The 27624-nt window shown below is 47.9% G+C and overlaps 1 protein-coding gene across 9 annotated transcripts in view; it reads right to left on the bottom strand.

The window, feature by feature from the left end:
- PLEKHG3 (pleckstrin homology and RhoGEF domain containing G3) overlaps positions 1 to 27624 on the bottom strand; it is an 84877-nt gene that overhangs the window by 33099 nt on the left and 24154 nt on the right. For 3 of the 9 annotated variants that reach the window (XM_072762609.1, XM_072762611.1, XM_072762615.1), the window contains exon 1: positions 8497 to 8694. The exons of 5 other annotated variants lie outside the window; for them this stretch is intronic. The gene's annotated coding sequence lies outside the window, so the exon portion shown is untranslated. Of the gene's footprint in view, positions 1 to 4775; positions 4798 to 8496; positions 8695 to 27624 lie in introns of those variants that run through there. One more of the 9 variants, XM_072762610.1, reaches the window with a different exon arrangement.

Below are 27624 nucleotides of genomic sequence, written 5' to 3'. Positions count from 1 at the left end.
GAAAATATATAAAATATTTATAAAATCAGAGTAGGAGAGGATTTCTTAAACAAGAGAAAGTACAAACAAAAGATTTGTAAATCTGACATTAAATTAAAATTTCCTTATGAAAAAATGATGTTAGTAAAGACACCCCACAGTTCCATGTAATGAATATAACCTAAAAGATTATTTAACATACATATTTTAACTCCTAGAAATCAACAAGAAAAAGGCAATGGCAATTACATTTTTTAATCTGAGAAAGCACAAAAGTGGTGGGGGGTGGGGGGTAGAAGGAGAGGAAGAGAATCTCAAGCAGACTCCCTGCTGACCATGGAGCCTGATGCGAGCCAAGCTCATGACCCATGAGAAGGCGACCTGAGCCAAAGTGAACTCAGATACTTAACTGAGGGACTCAGGCACGCCAAAGCAATGGCAATTAAAACTCTGGAAAAGTCCACAAGAAGCTATACCATGTGTGGGCAGTGTGGGCACGGAAGCTGGGGGCTGTAGAACACGGGTGGGAAACTTTTCACTCTGTTCTCTTTTGGAGTTTGAATCATGTGGATGTATTACCCAGTTAAAAAAAAAAATTAATTAATGTAAAGGGCAAAGACTCAGAATAACATGATTGGCCAATAAACAGGAAAAAAGTGCTTGTCCCTACCTACAAAGTGTTAATTTTTAAAAACCCTTGTTTTAGGGCAGCCCAGGTGGCTCAGCGGTTTGGCGTCTGCCTTCGGCCCAGGCTGTAATCCTGGAAACCCAGGATCGAGTCCCACATTGGGCTCCCTGCATGAAGCCTGCTTCTCCCTCTGCCTGTGTCTGTGCCTCTCTCATGAATAAATGAAGAAAATCTTTAAAAAAAAAAAACAAAACAAAAAAACCTTGTTTTAAATAATTTTTTTAAATTTTTTTAAATTTATTTAATACCATTTCATACCTACCAGATTGAAAGACACAATCTAAAGTTAGTGAAATAGGAGTTCTCTAATTTCTGCTAAGAACTTAAATTAGTTACAAATCATCTGGGGACCCTGTTTCATGGTATCTTGACTACTACCGCTGCTGAGTAGAAAAGACTGGCACACAGATATTCAACACATTATTATTTATAGTGGCGAAAGAATTAGAAACAACCTAAATGTCCATTGATAAAGAAACTGTGATATAATTATACAATAGATACCACACAACAGTTGAAGGAATAAATGAAATTTAAATATATCGACATGAATAAATCTAGATAACAATGTTGGATAAAAATTCAAGAACACACTGAATATGATGTTATATATGTCAAAATTAAAACAACACGTTTATAGACAAAAGTAAAAAGTATAAAAACATGCAAAGGTACAATAAACACTACTTTAAGGAGAATGTTACTTTGGGGGAGGGAGGGAAAGAGAAAAGTTTCCCCAAGAAAAAGGAGCTTCAATTGCATGTGTACCATTCTAGCTCTATGATAAATGAGAGAGGCAAGTATGGTACAATGACCATTTGCCAGGTCTGGATGGTGGAACAGGGAGTCAGGTCCGAGTTCCTAGGCAGGGGTGGGCCGCAGCCTCCTAGAGACTGACTGGAGCAACCAGCACCAACACTGCACACCAGAGCACCTTCCAGCAGCATCCAAAACCAAAATAAAGGAACAAAGCTCTTGATGGAAAGAGGCCTGGGATGTTTGAAACTGCAGCTCCTCCCTGTCATTTTCTGGCCTCTGAAAGTGCTGTGTGGCACCCAGGCAGATGCTTAAAATGTAAATGTACTGAAAGCATTCTTGTGTCTACTAAGACAAGTACCCTTTGGGATAATTGGCAGTCTACCTGGGTGGAGCTGAATTAGGGTTGGACCTGTCTCTGCTGTACTAAATAAAACACATTAAAACCTGGACTCACTCCTCACCCCCCATGGAGACGGTCGTCCAAAAAGCCACATTTTTAAGAGAGTTTTTGAAATAGTATTGGGTAAAAAGAAAGAAATAGCCCAGGGTAAAACTGAGCGAGCGCCTGTGCCTCAAGGTCATCCAAAAGTGCAAACCTCATTCCTGCCAAGTCTGGGTGAGTGATCCTGGACGAATTTCCAACCCTGTGTGGACTACATTTCCTTACCTGTGGTTGGTGGTAACACCACTTATTTCACCTTGTTGAGAGGAGTAGTGATATTATTACCTAAGTATCCACACTTTTTAAACTTTTAGTCAATCTGGCCAGGAATCTTTTAAAAATACGTTACGGCTTCCTCGCATGCCTTCCTAAACAGTCAAGGGAGCATAATTTAACCTTTTCTGGATGACTCAAGGTCACAACTACAGCAAGGCATCAATTATCAAAATGATAATCCCTCCAAGGGCCAAGGTGTACCTAGCCATTCTTCCTAAATCAGAGACCCCGGCTCTGACGCTAGGACTTGCTCTTCCTGCTATTTGACCTCTGTCCACTCTTATTGTCAACCCTCAGTTCCTTGGTGGTCATTTTTGCTCTCTGCTGGTCTCTTCACAGTCTTTCTTTTGCTGCTCCCTTTCAGTTGCCAGCTTGGAAAGAGGATGGCACGATGTATATATAAAAGTTAAATGGAGGGGGATCCCTGGGTGGCTCAGCTGTTTAGCGCCTGCCTTCGGACCGGGGGTGATCCTGGAGTCCTGGGATCGAGTCCCACATCGGGCTCTCTGCATGGAGCCTGCTTCTCCCTCTGCCTCTGTCTCTGTCTCTCTGTGTCTCTTGTGAATAAATAAATAAAATCTTTAAAAAAAATAAAAATAAAAGTTAAACGCAGTCTGAGGGAGCCGGCATGAAAAAAATGTAGGAACTTGAGTTGTGGCTGATCTGAGGCCCTGTCAGCTATATGCAGATAAGCAAGGCTACAGGGAGGGCAAGTCCTGAAGAGCATAAAAGAGGTGAGCCCCACCACTGCCTTCTGTGGGATATTATGGGACCTGTTACCGGATGAATTATACTCAAAACTACAAGCACACCGCACTGTCCTCTTTGGGCCCAATCTGCATGGGGGCAAGCCCTGCAGCAGGCCTGACGGGGCTGGTCCCAGTGACTCCAGCACCCTGGCACTTCTCTAAGCTGCAGATATACAGCTGCCTGTCCCTCTGCCTCAGCAGCTGACCACGGATTAACTTTCCTAACTATCCCAGGCATTTTTATATAGGAATAGAATATTTGTGAAGAGTGAAAATTTAATTCCTAAGGGTTTCATTACACAGTAGGGTTTCACTTATACAAAAAATATTTATTGGAGGGGCACCTGCGTGGCTCAAGTCCTGATCCTGGGGTCCTGAGATCAAGCCCCATGACTCTCCCATCAACCCCCCCACACAATGGGCTCTCTGCTCAGCAGGGAGTCTGCTTCTTCCTCTCCCTTTGCCCCTCCCCCTCATGTGCTCTTTCTCTCAAATAAATTTTAAAAATCTTTAAAAAAAATATTTATTGGATATGCAGCAAACACTAGGGATGTAGCAATGTGCAGGACAGATAGAAACTACATGAATACTGGTTCCCTTTTCCTGTCAACAAACACTGGCCAACGATTGCTCAAGAACCTCCAATGTACACATACACACACAATCTTCAGTCTGGGGAATAAAGGATACAGGAGTTTTTAGGAGCTTCCAGTACCTGTAGAACCCATCTCTCCTCCTGAGATCCTGTTACCACAGTAAGAACTAGACTTCATTCCTCTTGCACCTCCCTGCATTCTCAGCCAGACCCCAACAACTTCGAGGAATCCCAAACTGTGTTTCCCAAAAGGCTGCATACACAGCCACCAGTGAGCCCATTAGAGCCTTGTGCGGGTCCTGTGTCTAGCCCCACAATCTGCTCAGCAGTTAACAGTTTAAGAGTCCTTTAAAAATCCATTCCCTGATGGGGATCCCTGGGTGTTTGGCGCCTGCCTTTGGCCCAGGGCGCAATTCCTCGAGTCCCGCGTCGGGCTCCCGGCATGGAGCCTGCTTCTCCCTCTGCCTGTGTCTCTGCCTCTCTCTCTCTCTCTCTCTCTCTCTATGTCTATCATGAATAAATAAATAAAATCTTAAAAAAAAAATCCATTCCCCAAGCTTAAACCAGGGCTCCCTCTCCATCCCCAAAAGCCAACCAGAGAACTATAAAAAGCCTGGCTCTCCCTTTGCCTGCGTTCCCAGGTGTCAACAGCCCACCCAGGTGGGCCCGAACCCCCACCACTGCCTTCTCCCCCACAACTCCCCTGGAATAAAAAGCTGGAGCAAGTGAGACCACCAAGCCCAGATTACTCCCAGGATGGGACCTCAGCACAGGCTCATCACACCCTGTTGATTACACTTGATACTGTTCTCTGTGCTGTACGGGAACAAAGATGAATCAAGCACAGTTCCTGCCCTCAGAGAGCTTCGAATCAAAGTAAGGAGCACCAAGCAGAGACCCAGTTGAGGGGACTGGCTGTCATTCCAGACAGCTAACTCCCAGAGATGCTGCCAAGTGTCTCCAGATGCACCTTCCTTCTGATCACGGGGTAGTGGACCCTACCCAGTTTTCCTTCTGATTTCAGATCACCCAAAACTCACAAAAATGCTGGAGCAGTTCAGGGCCATCTCTGCACTTCCTCTAAGGCCAGATTATAACTATGAAGTCTCTAGGCACCAATTGGCAGAAAGGTCCTTCACCACAGGGCCTGCCTGGCTGTCCTGCGTGTGCCACAGGGCCTTCAGGGGGTGTGGTTTAGTTGATGACCACTTCCCTGGGCCTCGCCCTCCACAGCACAGCCCATCCCTGCTTCCTGAGCCAGGGCAGGGCCCCCAGGAAACCGCTCACCACAACTTTGACAGCAGTCTTAGATCAGGCGCCTCCCTTTGAGGTCTGCAGTTCCAGCTGAGAGAAGAGACTCTATAGACTGGCTGGGTGGATGCAGCGCAAGACTGAGCAGTTGAGTCCAGGCAGGACCTGAGATAAGGCTCCATCAGAATCCTCTCACCACCTATGCCATCTGCCCTGCCCTCCCCCTCTCCCCTATCTTCCTCACCCCTTTCACTCCTCTGAACAAAACTTATCTACAGGAGGCTGGGAGAGGAGCAGATAGCCTTCCCAGCTGGGAGTCCGGGTGGAAATGCCAGGGACCATGGTGTGATTCATCAGGGTTGGTTAGAAGCTGGGGGAATTCCAAAGCAAGGGAGGGACAAGGCTGCCCCCAGTTCACCCTGTCATGGGGGAAGCAGCACACACCTGGGAGTCCTGCATCTTCACCCCCAACCATTGGAAGTCTAGGATGGGGCAGGAAAATCTCACTAGAAAGTCTGCCCTAACTAGGGTTTCTGTTTTTACCTCCTTCCAATTCCCCACCCAATCCCAACACCTGAAACACAAAGCCTTTCATCCAGAGTCCTTAGCAATGGCATTAAATATCGTGGGCTACCCCTGCACAATTTGGTTGAAGAAATAAGACTATCATTTACTGAACACCTCCGTGGGCTTTGCTGAGCATTCAACACACATTCTCCATTGTTCATTCTCACACAATACCGTATGTGGTAGGTAGGATGACTAACTCCATTTTACAGGTGGGAAACACAGGCTCAGGAGTTCAGCACCACGGGGCTAGCAAGCTGCAAAGCTGGGATCCAAACCCAGCTGCATCTGATTCCAAACCCTGCCCCCCAATCCCACAGTGGGTTGCTCCAACTGGGATTCAAGCAAAGGTGATAAGAGATGAAGGGAAATACTTCCCTCAGGCATTATCTTCAATATCTCTTGCTCAGGAGGCTTCCCAGGCCACCCCATCTAAAATGCCATCTCACTCCCTCCGTGGGGATGCGCGTCCACCTTCCCTATCACATGTTTCTACTTATCAGTGACATGCTTTCTATTTCACTTTCTATCTTGTTCGCTGTCAGCTTCCCCCACTACAAGTCAGTTCCAGGTCAATATTTGTAGATTCTGTTCACTGCTGTGTCCCCTGCATCTACATTCATATACAGTAGGTGCCAAATAAATGTTGAAGAACAAATACTTAAAAATAGAACTATGAAGCATAATTCTAGGAAGAAAAACAAAGGTCTATCCATCCATTCAGGGGAAGGAGAGATGAGAGAAGACAGTCAGAGTGTGGTCGGCCAGGAGCAAGTTAGAGTCCCTAAAGGAGCCCACAGGAGGAAAGGAAGGTCTGTCAAGTCCCCTGTGGACTCCAATACAGCCTTCCTGCACAGTAGTGATTTCCAGCTGCCAAGGCCCTAGCTTGAGGGCTCCTGCTGGGGAGGGTGGGCAGGCAGCCCTGGAACAAAGGCCTATGGACATGCAGCTGGCCAGAGAGGCAGAGGCCTGGGCCAGAGGAGCAGCCTGGGGCGGGGAGGGCGGGGGGGAAGCAAATGAGGAGCTGAAGAGGGCTTCAGTGCAGCTGCAAAGGCAACACCCTCCCAAGAGTCCCCTCAAACCCCAACACAACACAGAATAGCTAGTCGACACCACGGTTAACCCTCCAAAGCCAGTGCCCCAGCTTGGGCTTATGGCAACCCCTCCAGGCTTGGAGCCAGAGACTTCACAAGATTCTGAGAGAGGGTGGAGGTGAAGGGGCAAGCCACAGGTCTGGAACACAGTCCCTTTTCCCCTCCAGCCCTGGTCATCCCTCAGGCCATGGCCTTTGGCCTCCTCCAGTGTAAACACAGTGACCCTGGGTTAGCTGTGGATTTGGTAAGCCAAATGTTTACTCTGGGGCTGAGATATCGCAGGCCATGGATGTAAACGTTCACCCTGGGTCCTGGTATTTACCATCTCCTATGGCATACATGGGACATATCCAGTAAACTTTAAAGCTCTCACAAGCCACCCCCCCCCCTTTTTTTTGAGCCCTTTATTTTTAACAGTAGTTTATGGAGCACCTTCCACATGTCTGGCTTCGTTTGATCCTTACCACAACCTCTATAAGGAAGAGAAGGCAAGTACCCTGCTTCTCTCAGTGGAAACTGAGTCTGAAAGGTCTATGATTTGCCCAGGTCATGTTAGAGAAAGCATGGATTAGCCAGAGCAGAAAATTTGAGTTCTAGTCCCTGTTTGGCCAAAAAGGACCAGGCTCAAGTCACCTAACATCTCTGGGCTCTGCTACCTTCATGTGCAGAGTAGGCTAATCAGAGGTGGCGACTCCACCCATTTTGACGGTAGAACCAGGTGGTAGAACCAGGATTAAAATTCAAGGAAAATCCTGTGCTGGACTCATAGGCCAGTGCTCTCTCCACTCTTCCTGATAGGCCACATCTAATAAAATGTAGTGGAAAAGCCTCCGAAACAACTCCTAAACCACTCCCTCTGCTTTTAGGACTTGGTTTACCCCATGCTGACTCCCTGCCCCATCCGCAGAGCAAGATACCAGGAAGCCAAGGGGTTGTCCAGCCGCCAGGAATAGGTTCAGCAGAAGCAGCAGGAGTATGAACAGCAGGCTTAGAAGGTTGATGAGGCACCCAGGATCACTGGAAGGGGTGAATGACAGAAGGGGTGCACCTTCCTTTGGTTCTGACTCTCTAGGTTTTCTGTTGGGGATGGTTGGAATGAAGTCACCCCCAGCTTAAGTCAATCAGGATTCCATTCCCAGTCAGCAAGGGAGGTGCTGGAAAGACACTTTCCTAAAAGGAAGTAGGCAATGTGCTCAGAAGGGAAGCCGGTCCTGGGCTGTCATTACTCTCCCCACTTATTACTTCTTAAGTAAGGTCGATGTGATTGGGCTACATGCAGAGGCAGGGCTGGGAAGACTCTGGGAACCCCCGGTCTGGGGTTCCATGTAGGATAATGCAGTCAGAGTCGCCTCCCTAGGGGCCCCGGAGCAGACGCTGCCTCCCTCATCTGCAGACAGTTTAGAAAGTGGCTTCAAGGATCAAACTCCGACCGCGGCCACTAACACCGCCCCCCCCAAGGCCACACCTCTCCAGCCTCCGACCATTACATTTCCCACTCCCTTCTTTGTTTTCAAAACCAGCTCCAGAGAGTAAAAGTAGCTACCTAAAAATGTCTTGAAATTTCAAATTTGCACGTCTTACCCCAGTCTTTCCAAACCAAAGGGCCGAGGATGGGGAGGAAAATAACCAAACAGATTTCAGGAGTGGGCGAGGTCGAGGCTCCCGACCTGCCAGCTCCGGGACCCACGCTAATCCTTCCCAAGAACGAGCACCATGTGGCACCCCCCGGGCCCAGCTGCTGGCGCCGCTCGGGCTCCCTGGATCAGAGCCGGGCGCTTCCCCGCAAGGGTCCACCCGGCGCGAGTCCCGCAGTCCCAGGCAGGGGCCAGCCCTCGGGCCGCCGCGCGCGCAGGGAGAGGGGGCGGGGGCGGGCGCAGCGCGCGGGCCTCCCGGAGCCACCTGGCGCGCGCGCTCCTCTGGTTTCCGGGGTGGGGGCTGCGGGACAGGGCCTCGCGCGCTCCGGCATCCCCGCCGCGGGGTCGGGGGAGCGGTGGGGGGCGCCCTGGAAGGCGCCAACGCAGCCCCGGAGGGTGGGGGCCTCGGGGGGCTCCGGGCGCTGCCCCGGGCCGAGGGGAGGGGAGCCGAGGGCCACTCACCGCGCGGTCGCCGCCGCCGGGTCCCGCACGCTCCGCGCGCGAGGCTGCCCAGGTGCGGCCGCGGCGCAGGCGCGAGTTTGAAAGTCGCTCTCGGCGGGGACGGAGGCTGCGGCCGCTCCCGCCCACTGCCGGCCCCCGGCGGCGGGGACGCGGCCAGCTGCCCGCGCGGCCCCCCGGGGACCCCGGCCCGCGCGCGCCTTCCCAGCGCCCGGCAGGAAGTCGGGGCCGGGCGGACCCAGCCGGAGCCGCCGCCGGAGGGAGGGGAGAGGGAGGGGCGGGCCAGGAATTTTTCCAGTGGGTGGAGACTCGGGCCGCCGCTGGAATCCCGCGATCGGCGGCTCCGCGGGGAGCCGGGGAGCCTCGGAGCCGGAGCCCGGGGTGAGGGGGACCGCGCGCGTTAATGATTAGCGCCCGCAGGTGGGGCGCGCCCCGCCCCGCCCCGCCCCGCGCCAGCCGCTCCCCGGCCGCCTCGGGGCCCGCGGACACAGCCGCACGCGGTGGGGGCCCCCCCGGTGCCAGCCCTGCGGCCCCGCCGTGCGGAGAGCAGAGGGGGCTCCTAGGAAGACGTTAGCTGGGGTCCGCCCTGGGGGTCTCGAGCCCGGCAGGGCAGGTCACCTCGGCCTTTCTGAATCAGAAAGGCCCGTCACGAAGCCCTCACCGCAGCTCCGACCCTGGGACCCTTGAAAACCTAAACCCGAGCCTCCGGGATGGAGGAAAGGGCACCTCGGCAGGAGTCCACCCAAAGGCTGCAGGGTGGTGAAACGAGATGCCGAAGCCGTGCAAGAGAGAACCACGTTTCTGCAGAAACAAAGACGGAGAACCTGCCTCCGGTTTTCCTGTCCGTGTGTGATCCCATGAGCAAGGAAAGGTCCACATCTGGAAGGGGGTCAGGGGCACTCACTGAGGCCAGGCTGGTTTCGAGCCAGATCGTAAATTTTAAAACGCAAAAGTATTCGTCAATAAAGATGGAAAGAAGATGCTGTCGCAGCACGAGGCAGGGGAGAAGCCCAGGGCGAGGCCCCGGGAGAGATCCCGCGGGTTAGGCGTTATCACCAGTTTCTAGGGAGGAGGAATGGAGCCCTGATATCGAAGCACTGGGTTCTGGGTAGACTAGTGTGTATAGTCAACGGCATTAGGGCTCTTAAGAAGAAAACAAGCTTAAAAAAAAAAAAAAAAAAAAACTGCTCCGGGCAAATGCAAACTGCAGGTGATTTACAGGGAGGGGAGGGGAGGAGAAGGACGGGCGCGGAAGGAAATGGCTTTCAGGTGACTTTGAAACTGGATCCCGGCAGAGGGTGGGGTGAAAGCAGCGGGGCTCCCGGCTCCTGGCCGCGGGGACCAGGGGAGCGCTGGGCCTGAGCGGCCCGGGCCGCGGGACCCACATTCCTCAGAGAGGAGGGTCGGCTCCCGCCTTGCCAGAGGCTCTGCTCCTGGGAAGGTGAAAGCCGAGATTGCCGAGCGGGTTTGGGGGTAAACAGCCGCCGAGGCTCCTCCACCAGATACTGCGGCCGCCCCGGCTGGAGGGAAAAGTGGGAAGCCCCAAGTCCCTTCCTGCCTTCCAGGGGTGCAGTCCTTCCTCGTGCTTCTGCCTTTCTCTGATCCTGCTTTCTTCTCTGATCACCCGAATCTTGTCAGTCCCGTTCTGTCCGCCTCAAATTCCAGGTTCCAAAGAAGGCCCTTGACTTAACCGAGTCTTTACTGAGTGCACCTCTCACTCCTGTGGCAGGGAGCAGTGTCAGTGACAGTAATAATAACTCATTTAGTGGATGCTTACCCGTTTGTAGGGCCCAGTGCTATGCTCTTTACATTGTCGCCCTCCATCCTCACAGTTACCCTGTGAGCTAGTCAGTAGCCTTATCCCCATTTTGCAGATCCGATAACTGAGGATCAGAGGGTATCTAGCAACTTGACCAAGATTACATAACCAGCAAAAGCAGTGCCTGACAAGATCCCAGATAGGTCTAACATTTGAGTGCTTACTATGTCCTAACCATTTTAAGCCTTTTAAACAGTTCCACTCAGAAGCAACAGAGGTAAGGTCATGCAGCAAGTGTGTGACAGACCTGGGCAAAGCGGATCTTCACCACCAACTATTCTGCTTTTTTGACACCTGTTATATTCAATTCAGCACTTCATCATAATGCCTTGCTTTGCTTCTAATTGTTTTCATGTACATAACTTATTTCCTAAAAAGATTGTAATCTTTCCTTATGGCAGAAGTCCTGTAGGAAGCACTCTGTAAAGCAATGTTGAATTCAGATTAAATAACCCAGTTTGTGAGAAATCATAGCTCACTTCTATGGATAAAAAGCTGTGTCTGGGCTCAGACTCCAGTGATCAGAGCCTGTCTCCTTCCTGCCCCTTCTGATTCTTGCTTTAGTGGCTGCACTCTCCCTCCTATTAAATCATTTATTATTATAATAATACCTTGTGCTCCAGAAATGCCTTTAATCCAAGATCTCAACGTGTTTTTAAAAATACAGATTAATTCATCTTCGCAGTACCCCCACTGAGATGGGCAGATGGAGGTGTTCTCCCCCATTTTATGGGTGAGAAAACCAAGACAGCACAGAGAATTTAAATGACTCACTATGGAAATCAGTGGGTTTCTTCTCCCCGCCCTTCCCCTCCTCCTTCCTCGCAGCTGCCAACATCTGCATCAAAGTTTCAAATCCCAGAGACAAAGACCATTGAGTTTTCACAATAAAGGACATCTCCAAACTAATTTCAGCTGCTCTATTGTGGTAGACCTCAGGAGAGGGAGGGGTGTAAAGACTGCGAAGGTCCTCTGAAGCTCTGTGCTTAGAAGGAACCCCAGGCTAGCTGGGATGGAGGAGGAAATTCTCCTCCAAAGTGACCTAAAAAGCCCAACCAAGCATTTCGAGTTGCATTTGAGTAATGTTTCTCAAAGTGTGCACCACAGGCAACAAGAGAAAAACTAAACATCATCAAAACCTAAAACTCTTATGCCTCAAGAGCATTAAGTAAAAAAGACAACCCCAAAAATGAGAGAAAATTGCTGCAAAGAGATCTTACGTAGAATATGTAAAGTATCCCTAAAACTCAATAATAAAAAAGCTAATAACCCAATTTAAAAATGGGCAAAAGGGATCCCTGGGTGGCGCAGCGGTTTGGCGCCTGCCTTTGGCCCAGGGCGCGATCCTGGAGACCCGGGATCGAGTCCCACATCGGGCTCCCGGTGCGTGGAGCCTGCTTCTCCCTCTGCCTGTGTCTCTGCCTCTCTCTCTCTCTGTGACTATCATGGATAAATAAAGGTTAAAAAAAAAAAAAAAAAAACAATTCTTTAAAAAAATAAATAAATAAATAAATAAATAAATAAAAATGGGCAAAAAATGTAAAAAGACATTTCTCCAAAGAAGATAGGCAGATGGCCAATAAGTATGTGAAAAGATGCTCAACCTTAGCCACCAAGGAAAGGCAAATCAAAAAAAAAAAGAGGGGCACCTGGATGGCTCAGTAGGGAGAGCACACAACTCTTGATCTCTGGGGTCATGCTTTCTAGCCCCACCCTGAGTGTGGAACCTACTTAAAAAAAAATTAAGAGCAGCCCGGGGGGGGGGGGGGGGCCTCAGCGGTTTAGCGCCGCCTTCAGCCCAGGACATGATCCTGGAGACCCAGGATCGAGTCCCACGTCAGGCTCCCTGCATGGAGCCTGCTTCTCCCTCTGCCTGTGTCTCTGCCTTTCTCTCTCTCTTTCTCTGTGCTCTCATGAATAAATACATAAAATCTTTTTAAAAAATCAAAAAAATTTTTTTTTAATTTGGGATGCTTAGGAGGCTCAGTCGGTTAAGCTCTGAGACTCTTGATTTTGGCTCAATTCAAGATCTCAAGATTGTGGAATTGAGCCCCATGTCAGGCTCCTCACTGACTATATAAGGTTTTCTCTCTCCTCTCTCTCCCTCTGCCCCTCCCCACCCCTTTTTCTCAAAAATAAGGTTTTTTAAAAATGAAATTTCATTAACTGTATGCTAAATTTAATGAAATTTCATATAACTGTATACCCGTTAGGACAGCTAAAATCAAAAACATAATTAGTGTTAACAAGGATGTGGAGAAATTAGAACTCTCATACATAAAAGGTTAAACCAAGTGAATGTATGACTCAGCAGCTCCACTCCCAGGTGTGTATGTGTACGTGTGTATATATATACACACCCAAGAGAATTTCATAGCATCATTATTCATAATAGCCAGGAGGTAGGCACAATCCAAATGTCCATCAGTTAATGATGAATGTATATCTCTACAATGGAATATTTGTCATAAAAAAGGAGACACTGGTTGATGCTACAGCATAGATGAACTTTGAAATCATTACACTAAGAAGCCAGCCACAAAGGACCATATATGTATAATTCCATCTATATGAACTATCCAGAATAAGCAAGTCTATACAGACAGGAAATAGATTCCTGGTTGCCTGAGTGCTGGACTAGGGGTGGAGAGGAGATGGGGAGTGACTCCTAACGGGGGTTCAGGTTTCTTTTAGAGTGCTGTAAACACTAAAGACCAGTAAGGAACAGGCAGGGCTAGAGAGGGAGAGATAGGTAGGGGGCTACATGATCAGGCTGGCCAAAAATCCCAGAAATGCTGAGGCGTAACAAAACCAGAGATAAGGGAACATAACCAGACCACCTCTTTGTCTTAAACAAGAGAGAAGATGTTCAAAGGAGAAGTAATCATGGTGCTATCAGTGGTGACGTCAAGGAGATTAATGTTCCCTGGTCAGTTTTCTATAAAAGACAGCCATAAAAGCCCTCAGCGGTAACCCATTTGGGACCCCCTCTCGAGCTTTTTTCTTTCCTTCCTCTTCTCACCTTCACTTAATAAACTTTCACTTCACTCTTTTGTGTCCTTGAGATTCATTGTTCAACTCCATGAGAAAAGAACCCTGCAACAAAAATAGTGATTATACAGAAAACAAACACTGAATTGTATATTTTAAGTGCGTGAACTGTGTGGCATGTGCAATATAATCAATAAAGCTGTTCTTTTTTTCAAGTGTGAACTACTACCACCTGTTGGAGTTGCCAGGCTGCCTGTAATCAGAGTCTATCAGAATCCCATCAGAATCTTTGGCAGGGGGACACCTGGGTGGCTCAGCAGTTGAGCACCTGTCTTTGGCTCAGGGAGTGATCCTGGGGTCCTGGGATCGAGTCCCACATCGGGCTCCCTGCATGGAACCTGCTTCTCCCTCTGCCTGTGTCTCTGCCTCTCTCTGCGTGTGTCTCTCATGAATAAATTTTTTTAAAAAATCTTTGGTGGGCAGGCCCCAGCTCTGCATTTCCCCAGAGCACACTGAATGAAGTTCTGCGCCTTACAAGACTGTGATTCAGAGCCTTGTGGCCCCAAGCTTCCTGAAATGAATAAAATGAAATGTCTGTAACACTGATGAGAGGGCAAAGGCCTGGGGGTTGGGAGGGTGGGGAGAATAGAAATCCCCTTCCTGAAGTTCTTTATCAATTGCTTCTTTCCGCCAGTCTAAACTCCAGTGTCAGAAAAAATCTGACACCAAAAAGGGGAAGAAGGTGTGGGGGAAGGGAGAGGAAGCCTCCCCTCGCTCCTCACTACCTTCTCACTCCCAGCCACTGCTGTGAGGAGCTCTTGAAGGAAATGAGCTGTTTGTTTGACTTTGTGTCTGCAATAGAAACATTTGCCAATCACTTGTGGTTTTTCAAGAACCTGGGAGCCGCGTGTGAACCATGTCTGGAGATCCACTTACGTTCACCTTCGTTATCGGCAGATAAAGGGGCTGTAAGTCAGCATTTACAACACCTGAGACCAGACAGACATCAGCCTTTCGTGGTCTAGGGATTGGTTAATGCACTGACCCTTCTTGGACTTCTGGCTTTTCGGCCAGACGTTTTTCTATTTGCAGCACCGCCTGTAGATAGATGAAGTACAAACATGGAACAGTCAGGCTTTCCCCAGCTTAATACTAAAGTGAAAGATTTTCTGGGGTGGGTTCAGAAACTATTGGCTGGAATGGTGTGGTGAGTTGTCTGTACACTTCCTTTATCTATGTTGTTAATATTCCATAAGACTTTCTGCTTTTTTAAAAGGTTTTATTTCTTTCTTTATGAGAGACAGAGCAGCAGAGACATAGGCAAAGGGAGAAGCAGGCTCCCCACGGGGAGCCTGATATGGGACTCGATCCTAATACCTCGGGATCAGGACCTGAGCCAAAGGCAGACACTCAACCACTGAGCCACCCAGGTGCTCCAAGAGTTTCCGCCTCTGAGATTTTCAGACCTCAGTGTTCCTAAGAAGCACCTGGGAAGTTTCTAACTCAGGCCTGAAGCTGATCCCCAAGAATCTGCATTTTAATAGTAAATGATTCAGATGCAAGAGAGACCCATTAGACCACACTTGAGAAAACGGTGATCTGAGTTCTGCCTTTTGTCTTTTCCTCTCCTGGTGCTTCCTCTTCCTCCCCTGAGGCACAGGACTCAAAATAGAAACCCTGCAAACCCAGTGCTCCAAGGATGAAAGGGTATGGCTTTAAGACCTCATGATGTTGGAACAAATCGGATGAAAGAGTTCCACCTCGATTCATGTGAAATGCTTAATCTTCAACACCTTGGTGACAAGCGGGGTGGGGTGCACCTACTGAGTACTATACTGAAACGCTTAGAAAACAAACTAATAAGAGCTTAATTAGTAGGTAATTGCCCAGTTACTTGCAGATGGAGGCAGTTCTTCCCAGCTGTAATTTTGGTTGTTGATGTTTTTCTCCTAGACCAAGGTCTATAATAGGTAGACTCAGCCCTGGCTTCCCCAAGAATATCTTGCTCAAAGAGTACAGAGCAGTTGTTCCAAGAAACCAATGGGGCCCAGATTAGCCTACTCTTTCCTTGGTTTCTGTTTCCCAAAGGAAACATGAGTTGGTTAGAACTAGATTAGGGCACTTGGGACCCAGTCCATCTATTTTCCTAAGTCACCAGCATCTCCTCCAGGAGAAATGAGGAACTGACCCAGGTGGACAAGGAATAACTTTTCCTCCACCCGAACAGTGAGCCCTTCTATCCTATCCTTGGCTACCAGGCACTCCCACGGAAACCTCGCCTCCCTTCAGGGGTGGTGCTTTGTGGCAGTCACCCTGGCCCACTCTTTTCTTCACTCTCCTGCTACATGACTGTCTACTTCTCAGTCTTAGAAGATTGCCTTAGAGGATTGAAAATCTTGGATTCTATCATCTTAAGGAATCTCAAACTGGATCATTCAGGTACAAGCTCTCTTTTCTCTTCCCCTCCAAGCTTGACTAGGGAGATAGGTCTGGCTCCATAAACCAATTCTTATCTCAGGCCTGTGGTTGTCCTCAACCTGCTGGGAAGATTATGGGGATAGCACTGTGCCAGGAGCAGTGCTAAGTATTCCACGAGTGTTCTCATTCCATCCTCCCAACAGTCCATTAAGGCAAGTAATAGTTCTCTCCCATTTTACAGGTGAGAACATCATGGCTTAGAGAGGTCAAATCACATGCCCCAGGTTATGTGCACTTCACGACAGACCCAGGACATGTTCCCAGGCCCCTCTGCCGTCAGAATTTGTGCTCTTAACTGGCAACCTGCCACCAAAACCTCACCCTATTCCCAAGGAGCCACTAGACTCCAGCAGATGGAAGCAACTTAAATAAATTAAACCCAAGAAATGTCCCGTCCGTGTTCTGCTCAAACTGCTGTGAATTGCCTTATGACTGACTGGAAAGCCTACCAGGCTCACAAGTGAGTTACAGACTTGTTGAAGGGGCTGGTAAATCAAGTGATGGGGAGAAAAGGAGGAACGTGTTCAGGGTTGTAAAGAAGAGGAGGAGGAGAAAAAAGCAAAAATCTCTAAAGACTTGTGACATCTCAAGCTAGCCGGCCATAAAAGGTAAAGCAGGACATTGGCCTGGCAAGCACAGTCTGTAGCCCTAACCATGGCTCTGCCGCCGGTTCCCTAGGAATAGTCTGGTTGCGAGAGCTCCAAGAACATCCTGTTCTGCCTGCCCAGGGAGAGACAGGGAGCAAAGCTGAGGCTTACCAAGTGCTGCTGAAGGGCGTAGGGAGTCGGCTTCCTGCTGGGCTCAGAGACTCCTGCAGAACTGCCTCTAGAACCTTCCTCTGCCTGAGACCTCTGCCTGATCCCCAGCCTGCCCTGCCTGCTACCCGTCCTCATGGTGGAACTTGCTGTTCCTATGACAACACTCCTTCTACCTCTCCCTCCCCTAGCTCACTTCCATCCCCGTGACCTGATGCAAAGGCAACTTCTCAGGCATCCAGACCAGATGTGGAGGGCTTTGCAGTCTCTCTGCAACTTAAGAGCACAAGCTTTGGAATCAACAGACCTGAACACTTGCTGTTTAGTCAAGCCATGAATCTCACAGTACCTCAGTTTCCTCGTCTGAAAATAGGATGAGGAGTGATACCTATCACACAGGATGTTTTTCAGGAATAAGTGAGAAAATGTTTGTAAGGGACACACAGTTCCTAGTCCACAGAAAGAGGTAGCTTATAACTCTCTTTGTACTTCTGCTTCTAAGTATCAGGTTCCCAAGCACCACCTCAACACCCTAGTTTCTCTAATGCCATATCAAGTCAAAGAATCTTACAACTGGAAGAGACTAGAAGTCACCTGGAATAAGTATTTTTTTCTTTATGTAGTCTTCATACATCTAAGAAATATCAGTAAAGTACTTAGTAAAACCATGCCTGGGTTATAGTACATGCTTAATAAATATTAGGGTTTGTGATAGTTAATGCTTTATGTCAGTTTGACTGGATCATATGATGCCCAGACATCTGGTTAAACGTTATTTCTGGGTGTGACTACAAGAGTTTCTGGAAGAGGCTAGCATTTGAATGACTCGACTGAGTAAAGTGGATAGCCCTTCCCAGTGTGGGTGAGTATCCTTCAAATCATTATAATGGCTTTAATATTGACAAATCCTGGGCCTCAAGTGTTGGGGTATGATGTGTGGCAAATAGCCAAATTCAAACCCAAGTCAAGTGGAAAATATAATCTCTTTCTGCATTACAGTGGATCCAAAATGAAGACTGACTGGAGTGAGGACGCTAGTTTCTCCCATGTAGCCCCTGACCCAGTTCTTTTTTTTTTTTTTTTAAGATTTTATTTGAGAGATAGTGAGAGAGAGAGAGAGAGAGCACAAGCAGGGAGGAGGGGAAGGATAAGAAGAGGCAGGCTCCCAGGACCCTGGAATCATGACCTGAGCCGAAGGCAGACACTTAACCAACAGAGCCACCCAGGCACCCCACCTGAGCCAGTTCTGAAGGCACTTCCAGAGAGGAGTTGATTCTCTGTGCCTGTTCCCACCTACGCCCACCCTCCTTGTCTGCTCTCCCCTCTCATGACAGAGAAATTGAGGGAAGTCTGAGGCACAGAGTCACTTCTAGTCTCCACTAGCCCATGTGACTTAGGGACCCATCGCTGGGAGGTCTCAGCCATCAAGCAAAGATCTACATTCTCACTTCCTCTCCATTTCCTTCTTGTGCTCCTCCTCTCCCTCCATCCTCACCCCCCTGAAGTGAAAAAGAATTTTTTGGTAAACCACATAGCTTACTAGGGGAATGCAACACACAAACCCCCACCCCCTGGGCATTTAAGTGGAGTACTTATTTCCCACTGAGGATAACAGGACACAGACCTGACTCCTATAGCTCTCACACTAGTTTCCACAAATTTCTAACCCACAGACATTCATTGCAGTTCTAGCATGTGCCAGCCATTATCCTGTCAAGCACACAAAAGCATCGGACCCCATCTCTGACCTCAACCAGGTAGAAGAGGGTGACAAACTGTAAACATATAACAGTAAAATCTTTAAAATGCCATTCCAGACAGTGAAAGCAGACATTTTGCAATTTTTGATCATTCCAAGTGGTACAAAAAGCTAGAGAGCAGAGAGCTTACTGTAGGCTATAGGCTAGAGTGGTCAAGAAAGACTTCTTGGGGGATCCCTGGGTGGCTCAGCAGTTTAGCATCTGCCTTTGGCCTGGCAGGTGGTCCTAGAGTCCAGGGATTGAGTCCTGTGTCAGGCTCCCTGCATGGAGCCTGCTTCTCCCTCTGCCTGTGTCTCTGTCTCTCTCTCCCTCTCTCTGTGTATCTCATGAATAAATAAATAAAATCTTAAAAAAAAAAAAAAAGATTGGTCTGTGTGTGATGCTAGTATATGTGTGAGCTATCTCTGGTTCACTGGTGTTCCAATCTAGTCATTCTTTTCAAGCGTCTTGGCAAAGACCTGAACATGATCATCAAACAGAGGTTTCCTCCTTCCAAATATTCAGATCTAATGACTCTATTAGTTAGAGTTCTTTGGGTTGCAAGGGACAGACACTCAACATAAAACTAACTTAAGCAGAAAGGGCTTTGTCTCTTAGATGGGAAAATCCAGGTATGGAGGTCCATTAGTTGACAAGAGTATTAAGGCACAGCTGCCTCTAGGAGCTCTAATATCTCAGGGCTCTGTTTTCTTTCCCACTTTATACTGTACTAAGAACCACCTTAAATGTTGGCTCTCACAATGAAGCAGGGAAAATGACTGCCAGTCACCTAAGATTCATATTCTCTGAACTTATCAACACCAGTGGAAAGAGTAGAAGTTTCCCTCCTGCTTCCTCTTCAATAAGTCCCTTGTCAGCATCCCTGACAATGGAGATAAAAGAGGTTCCCTGACAAGAATCCCAAAGTTAACTGTCCTGTGGGGAACACCTGTGCTGTGGGGTGGACCCAAAAAACTAAAAAAATAACACAGGGATGGCCTGGGGAAGAAGGCAAGACTGTGTTGCATTATTCTGGAAAACCCCATTCCCTTTTATGGACTTCCCAGATAGACACATTTCCCAATTATTCCCAGTCCTAATAGCCAGATTCTTTTCCTAGGGAAACAAATGGTTAATTGCTAAGAGGGCTTGTGTAGGGACAACAGCTACCTATCACAGGACACCCGCAACAGAGTTAGTAACTGGGTAAACATCCAAAGGGATGTAGGTGTCTTAGGAGTGGGATCTAGCTCAGAAGACCTGGTTAGGCTGGCCTACTTTTACACCATGGAAAATTCGTGAAATGGATTTGGTGGTGAGCAGAACAGAATCCTTGCTGCAGGCCAGACATCACTTAAAGGGCTTGGGTGGTAGTTTCAGGACTGTAGGTGTCATACTAGGAAGAGCAAGGACCCAGTAGGTGTCATACTCAGGAAGAGCAAGATTTCAGAGCCTAAGGCTGCCCTGGACTCAATATTGAGTGGAGACAAAAGACATTTCCACCCTGCTCATTCTCTGCTTTTGAATTCTCAGTAGGCAGCATGCTCTGGGGGCCCCCGTGTAAGGCAACAATAGCTATCAGTCACTCCAGATCAGAATTGTAGGGGGAAAAAGAGAGGAGGCTTAGGGCAGTCTGTCCAAAAGACCTTTCAGTGTTGATGCAAATGTTCTCTATCTTCAGTGTCCATTATGGGAGCCACATATGGCTACTGAGCACTTACAGCCTAGCTAGTGCAACTGAGAAACTGAATTTTCAATTTTATTTAATTGAAATGAATTTAAATTTCTTTTTTTTTTTTTTTTTGAATTTAAATTTCAATGGCCACATGTGGCTAGTGGTTATGTATTAGATGCTAAGTCTCAGAGAACATCCTTCCTCCGTGACCCTCCAGGGCTTGGAAGGGAAAAAGGCAGGATAAATTGAAATGGAACATCCCAATCAACGATCTACGTCAGGAAAGGCAGATGGTACAGAACTGGGAAACGAAGAAGACCCTGGTGTCAACCTCCTTCCTAGACACAGACATCAGTTGCCTGAACTCTGGCAACTGTCCCCCAGCCTCTCCCTCCGAGAGCCACTGCCTCTGAAAAGAACCTCACAAAAGGTCATCTGAGGCTACCAGGTGGCTCCAAAGCCAGTCCAGTGAGGAAGGAAATCACTTCCACACTACCCCCAGAGGGAACACCCTCCCTCCACGGGATGGGAGACCCCATATCCCACTCCTCTTCCCTCACTATGGAAAGTATCTCACGCTATGCCTAAGGACCCCATTAATGGCCAGATCCCTAAGGGATCTCAGTTGCACATGTGTTGACTGAAAGCCTCCCAGATCATCAGAGGAAAAGCTGAACTTAAATAATTTCCTGTCCAAGAACAATCTGTCACCTAGCACAGTGGGAAACCATCCAAGCTAGCCAGCAGAGAGAATGGCCCCACCCACAGCCTCTAGCCTAGAAAGGGATTTGTGCTATCAAGATGGTCAGGGACTAGGGAAAGGGGTCCTGACAGCCCAGGAGAGACCTAAACTAGCCCTGCAAATTAACACCAAGGCACGGGCCCAAGACCAAAGGAAAAAAGTGAACTTGTGGGAAAGGCAGCCAGTTAATCAAGTGGAGACTTGTCTTCCCATTGAACTCAGATTGCAGCTGCACACATTACTAGAAGCCAGGCCAAGGCATTGGGTAGATTTGAGCAGGGCTGCAAGAGCACCAGCAGAGGCAGATGGATGACAAAGTAGACTATGTGCCAGGCTTATGTCAAGTTGGATCCATTCTGTGCACTTTCCATGCTATTCCACGACTTTATCTCACACTTCCTCCAACTTGTAGACCATCCCAAGAGGTCAGGCCTTGACCAACTTCCCAGCTGTCAGGAGGGTGAAGGCAGGCAGTCCCTAGGCTTGTTCTGGCCCAGGAGGGACTTAAATTCTGGGCCTTCTCTGACCATAGTTCCCACATCTATTTGGGGGGTCCTTTTTAAAAAAAATAAGTTAATGTTGCATGCATGCTCATTGCAACATTATCTGCAATATCCAAGAGGTTGAAGTAACTCAAATGTTCATCCACATAGAAAAATGGATAAAGAAAACATGGTCTTTCTACACAATGGAATACTATTCGACCTTAAAAAAGAAGGAAGTCATGTTACATGCTTATAACATGGATGGACCTTGAGGACATTAATGCTAAGTGAAATGAGACAAATATTGCATGATTCCACTTACACTAGGTATCTAAAGTCAAATTTGTAGAAACAGAAAGTAGCATGGTGGTTGCCAGGGGCTGTGGGGCAGGAGAAATGGGGAGTTGTTCAAAGGGTACAGAGTTAATTCTACAAGATGAAAAAGTTCTAGAGATTTGTTCCACAACAGTGTCAATATGGTTAACACTGATGAATTGTACACATCACAGTGGTTAAGATGATAAATTTTGGTCATGTGTTTTTCACACAATTCAGATTTTTGAAATAAATTACTAATAAGTTAAGCTTTTCATGTATTATTATACATTATCATTGTCCTACATGTCCATCATGGAAAATATGGAAAATTGAGAAGGTTTTTCTTGTAAGTTTTGTGAAAGTAAAACCTGCGCATAATCGAAATGTGATCTAACAGGGATTATAGAAAAAAGCAAGAGCTCCCTGCCCCACTCTGGTCCTCCTTTCCAGAAACAGCCAGTTTTAGACTTTTCTGCTTTTAGATGGTCATCAACCTAACACTAAGTAGTTTGCTGCAAAACTTTTATCTATCAACTTCAGCTATCTGTGACTCCTGCCTTAGAAACATGAGGATTTACCTCCCAACCCAAACCCCACCTTCATCTCCAGTCCTCTGGTGTTTAGTCATTGTCAGTTATTCTATTAGTTATCTTTGTAATTGTAAACAATGCACTTAAAGCTCACTGGATTTCTGTTTGGGTCCATGTTCCATACTCTCCTTGCTCAGTTAAATGAGTTCGTTACCTGTCTTTCCAGAGTCGTCCCCTTCACCCCCAACTTCCGCCAGCTGTATTTCTACATTTATATTGTTATGGTTGATAGCACTGAAGTCCATCTTTCTTTTTCACAGTAGATTGATACTAGAAGTTGAAAACTAACCCACCATGCTTACATAATTATGACCTTGTGGGTGTAGTTCTCTCATTGTGGCAAGGTTACACTTCCCATTCCATGGGTCTGCTGTCAACAATGGAGATGACCTTTTTCTTTTCTTTTCTCTTTTTTTTTTTTTTTTAAGATTTTATTCATGGGACACCTGGGTGGCTCAGCGTTTGAGCATCTGCCTTTGGCTTAGGGTGTGATCCCAGAGTCCAGGATCCAGTCCCAGGATTGAGTCCTGCATCAGGCTCCCTGCATGGAGCCTGCTTCTCCCTCTGCCTGTGTCTCTGCCTCTCTGTGTGTGTGTCTGTCTATTTTAAATAAATAAAATCTTTAAAAAATATATTTAAAAAATATATATATTTTACTCATTTATTTGACAGAAAGAGACCAAGCACAAGTAAGTAGAGTGGCAGGAAGAGGGAAAGGGCGAAGCAGGCTCCCCACCGAGCAGGGAGCCTGATGCAGATGCAGGTCTTGATCCCAGGATCCCAGGATCCCAGGATCATGGCCTGAGCTGAAGACAGATGCTCAACCCACTGAGCCGTCTAAGGCACCCTTGGAGATGGCTTTTGAAAAGGCGTGGGGAACAGCTGGTTAGGAAGATGTTCAGTATAGATGAGCGTTCAGAAGAAAATCTTTCATTTTTACAGATTCCTCACAATAAAAGCAGGGCAGAGATTATAGAGTATACCATCCTACACGAAGTAAACTGTTGCCAATATGGGAAGGTCTCCATCCAAATAAAGTTTTCCCACCAGCCAGCCTGTATGGCCTGTATTATTAGCAATTCATTCCTTTGCATTAAGCAAAGGCCTCACCTGTGGTGTCATTTAATATGCAAATATTTCTGGGAGGGTTACCACATTAAGTGGCTGGCACTTTAGTGCAATCCAGTTTCATCAGATAGCCGCTTTCCTGTGTGTCAGGAAGGGCGAGCCTGCTTGGGCTCTGATAAGGACAGCCCCAAGCAGTTGCTGTGGCCCTAGCCAGCCCTCCTGGAAACAGGAGAGAGTAACAGCTTTCCTCAGTTTACAGCTCCCCACTCTCACCAGTGACCCAAGGCCACTCTCCCCAGCCTAGGAGGCTGATGTCAGGTGGCAGTGGAAAAGCCTGAGGCCCTAGAGTGGCTCCAGCTGTATATCTGGATGGCCGCATCGACCTCTCAACCCAGTCCACAGGCCTCCACCTGCCCAGAGCCAGAGAGGGAAAGGAAGGGATGGATAGAAAGATAACCAGGAAAGAAGGCAGAGGCTCAGGGGTGGTTCCAGGGAAAACTTGAAAGGGCTTTAGAAAAGTAGTCAAGGGGTGCCCTTACCTGTCTCAGAATTCTGGGATGGCCTAAGCTGAGCAATGCTCTTTCCACTCCCTGTTTTTCTGTCACAGCTGGTGTGTGAATTATTTGCTTTGTATTTGTCTCCACCACAAGCTCCCTGAGGGCAGGGCCTGCCGGGACTTGTCTCCACTTGTCTTGTCATCTCCAGCCAACCTGGCGAGTGGCCGGTTGTGTGCGTGTCCAGTGGCTGCTTGCTGACAGCTGAAGCTACAGGCAAATGCATGAGCACTATGCTCTTTGGTTTGCAAATGCCCTTCTCCTCAGCAGACCCATAACTTCTTTTTCACTTCGTTCCACATCCAGGCAGTGTTAGCTCACTGCCTCTGGATTGAATCCAATAGAAATGCTAAAACTTCAAAGGAAAGGATTGCCTCTTTAGCCAAAGCCAGGGTCTTTGGAGTTGGTTGAGGGTTGGTTTGGGGCACAGGTGTAGGGCTGCTGATCAGACTGCTTGCAGCTGGAAGTGGCCTATGTAAGAGGAGGAGTGACCCAGTGCCAGGACAGGTGGTTTTTCGTGTCCGTTTGATGGTATTTACAGTATGAATGGATAGCCTCAGACCTGTAGGAAATGATGTCTGTTCAAGATTTTTGGCCGCAGCCTTGTTTGAAATACCAAAAGACTGGAAACCACCTAAATGTCTCATCCATTGGGAAGTGTTTTTTTTTTTTTTTAAGATTTTATTTATTTATTCATGAAAGACACAGAAAGAGTCAGAGACACATGCAGAGGGAGAAGCAGGCTCCATGCAGGGAGCCCGATGTGGGACTTGATCCCGTAACTCTAGGATCACACCCTGAGCCGAAAGCAGATGCCCAACCACTGAGCCACCCAGGCATCCCGGGAAGTGGTTAAATAAATGATGGTACCTCCGTATGGTGGAATTCAGTGCAGCCATAAAACAGTGAGGAAACCCTTTATATACTGACATGAAACATTCTCCCAGAGAGATTGTTGAGTATGAAAAGGCACAGAAACAGTATGTATAGTATACACCATTTGTGGAAAAAAAAAGGAAGAACAATAATATATGCATATATAGTTACTTATTATATAAAAGTCTTTCTGGAAAGAAACATAAGAATCTGGTAACACTGGTTGGGGGAAAGGAAGCCAGGCGGCTTGGGGGCAGGGCGGAAGGGAAACTTCACTGTATACCTTTTCCTGCCTTTTGAATTTTAAAGCATGACACTATTACTTATTTTTAATTGTAAATGCAATTAAGGTTTTGAATAAAAAATAACAAATGCCTCTTTTATGCCAGGCTATTATCTTCCAAATGCATCTTTTAATTTTAGCTCAACTCTGTGAAATGCAGAGCATAATCCCCATTTTCCAAATAAGAAAATTGAGACTTGGAAAAATAAAGCAAGAATCTCAGTTCCCACGGACATAAAATAGTGGACCTGGGATTTAATAGGAAAGTCAGCAGGCTTCTAGTCCCCTGTGCTTCCATCTCAGGGCCCAGCTGCTTCCTGCCTGTTTTCATTCTCCCAGCAATGGGTGCTGTTTTCATTCTCTCAAGGGGCCCATTTATAAGCCCTCTATGGAGCCAACTCAAGGAAGGCTCTGCTTAGCCGAGGCAGTCCTAAGCAGTAAGGTTCTGGGAGATTATATGAGTCTGTGTGTGTGTGTGTGTGTGTGTGTGTGTGTGTGTGTGTGAATGTGTATGAGTGTGTTGTGTAAGAGAGTATGATTGGTGTGTGTGGGCATGTATGCATATGTGTGAGCATGCAAGCCATGTGAGTTTATGAGCATGTGACTGTGTGTGACTTGTGTGTAGGGGGTGCTGTGAACATGTGTGTGAGTGATTAGGCTGAGGTCCGGGAGGCCTGACATGGGGGAAACCAGTCAGTGAGGTTGGCAGGAAATTGAGAGGACAGAAAATTGAACAGGAGCCTATGGGGGAGTGGGTAGGGTGGGGGGTGTGGGCTGGGGCAGGCCTGGGTGGAGCTGAGGGGAGTGGTTGGAAGAGAAGGCCCCACTGCAACCAGCCAGAGGGTTACAGGAGCACTACCACTCCACTGCACCTCTCAAGCCAGGGACCCAGAGAAGCACCATCCTTACCTCAACATTCTGTGTCCCTGGCCCCACCTAACAGGATGACACCCAGCAGGGATGGTCACAAGGAAGCGGAATAACTTGGGTGTAGCTGGGAGGTACAGATGGAAGAGTCCACGTCGCAGCTGGCAAGCTGCCTCCCTCTGACCTCCATGCCCCATAAACTCACTCCTGCGCCAAATGCTAGAGCTACAGAGACAGGCCCCCTGACTTCACCCTAATCAGACCGCGGGGAGGGCATGAAGCCAAGTTGGGGGGTGGCAAAGGGGAATGAGCCTGGGAAAGGTAGAAGGATTGGCGGGGAAAATGGGGATATTTTAGGAACCAGTTTGGTGTGGCTGTGTGCAAACTGCTGTGCTCAGAGGGCTGAGTGTCTGCTCTGCCAGCTGTTTCCTCTCCATCTTGCCAGAGCACCTGGCACCCTCCATGCCTCTCCTTGGCCAGATGTGGCACCGACTCCATCAGGTCCAGATGTTAATGTGGCAGGACAGCCTCTGTCCCCTCTGTCCTGACTATTGCTGCCACTGAATGTGTGTGTGTGTGTGGGGGGGTGGTACACCGTGTGAGCAAGTGAAAGGGGGTCCTGACAAGAGATTTTCCTGCCCTCGGAGCTGACAGAAACATCACCTCCTTTCAATGGTCTTAAAAAAGCCTGGGTCACCAGGGAACTGAGCAGGGCAGGGCACTACTATGGGTTGAATTATGATCCTCAGAAGATGTTGAAGTCCTAACCCCTAGTCCCATTGGATGTGACTTTATTTGGAAATAAGGTCTTTGCAGATGATCACATTAAAATAAGGTCATTAGGATGGGCTCTAATCCAACACAACTGATATGCTAACAATCAGGGGAGATTTGGATACAGAGACAGACATGCACTCAGGGAGAACACCACGTGAAGGTTTGGCAGACACAGGATGATGTGTCTACAAGCCAAGGAGCACTAAAGATTGCCAGCAAACTACCAGAAGCTAGGCAAGAGGCATGAAACAGATTCTCCCTTAGAGCCCTCAAAAGGAGCCAACCCTATCAACATCTTGATCTCAGACTTCTAGCCTCCAGAACCATGAGACAATAAATGTCTGTTGTTCTAGGCCACCTAGTTTTGGGTACTTTGTTACAGTAGCCCTGGAAGCTAAGACCGGTGTAATAACACAAAGGCCAAACACATGTACTTAAACTCAGTCAGAACTGAGTTTGGCTCCCACCTGTGCCATTTATAAGTTTTGCCACTTTGGTCAAAACACTCAAGTCCTAAAAACAAACAACAACAACAACAACAACAACAACAAACACTCAAGTCCTCTGAGCCTTCGTTTCTTTCTCTTAATGTGGAACAGGAAAGAGCACAGCCCACCCAGGGCTGTCGTGAGGGTTTGGCCTTGGCCCCGTGCCTGGCACCAGCCAGGGCTGTTATTGCTATTAAGAACACACTTGTTTTTCAGGGTCTCTGTCAAAATTCCTGATGACAAAATTATCTCCAACTTGCATAAATTCCAAACATGAGAAGCCAGAAAAGGAAAACAGAAGAGAAAGTCACATTTGGGGAGAGCCTGTTGTACCAGGCTCCATCCAAGCACAGTGGGATGTGCTTTCCAGAATAATCTAAATTTGAGCACTCAAAGACTTGGAAGTGTGAGATATGGGTCCAGGGAAGGGTCTACCAGAGGGGATGGGGCATGAGGGGACAAGTCTGACAAGGCAGGCAAGGCAGGAGCCTCCAGAGGAAGGGACTCTCAGGCCCTGAGTGCTCCTCATCCCCTCCCTACCCAGCCTCTGGCCATCGCACTGGCTGGAGTGGGGAGGTATGGGGTGGGGGATGTGCGGACCACAGACATCACCCCGGCAGAGCCCG

This window comes from Vulpes vulpes, chromosome 6 (genome assembly GCF_048418805.1).
Source record: "Vulpes vulpes isolate BD-2025 chromosome 6, VulVul3, whole genome shotgun sequence".
In the NCBI taxonomy this organism is placed as follows: Eukaryota; Metazoa; Chordata; class Mammalia; order Carnivora; family Canidae; genus Vulpes; species Vulpes vulpes.
This window is presented reverse-complemented; position numbering and strand designations above follow the sequence as displayed.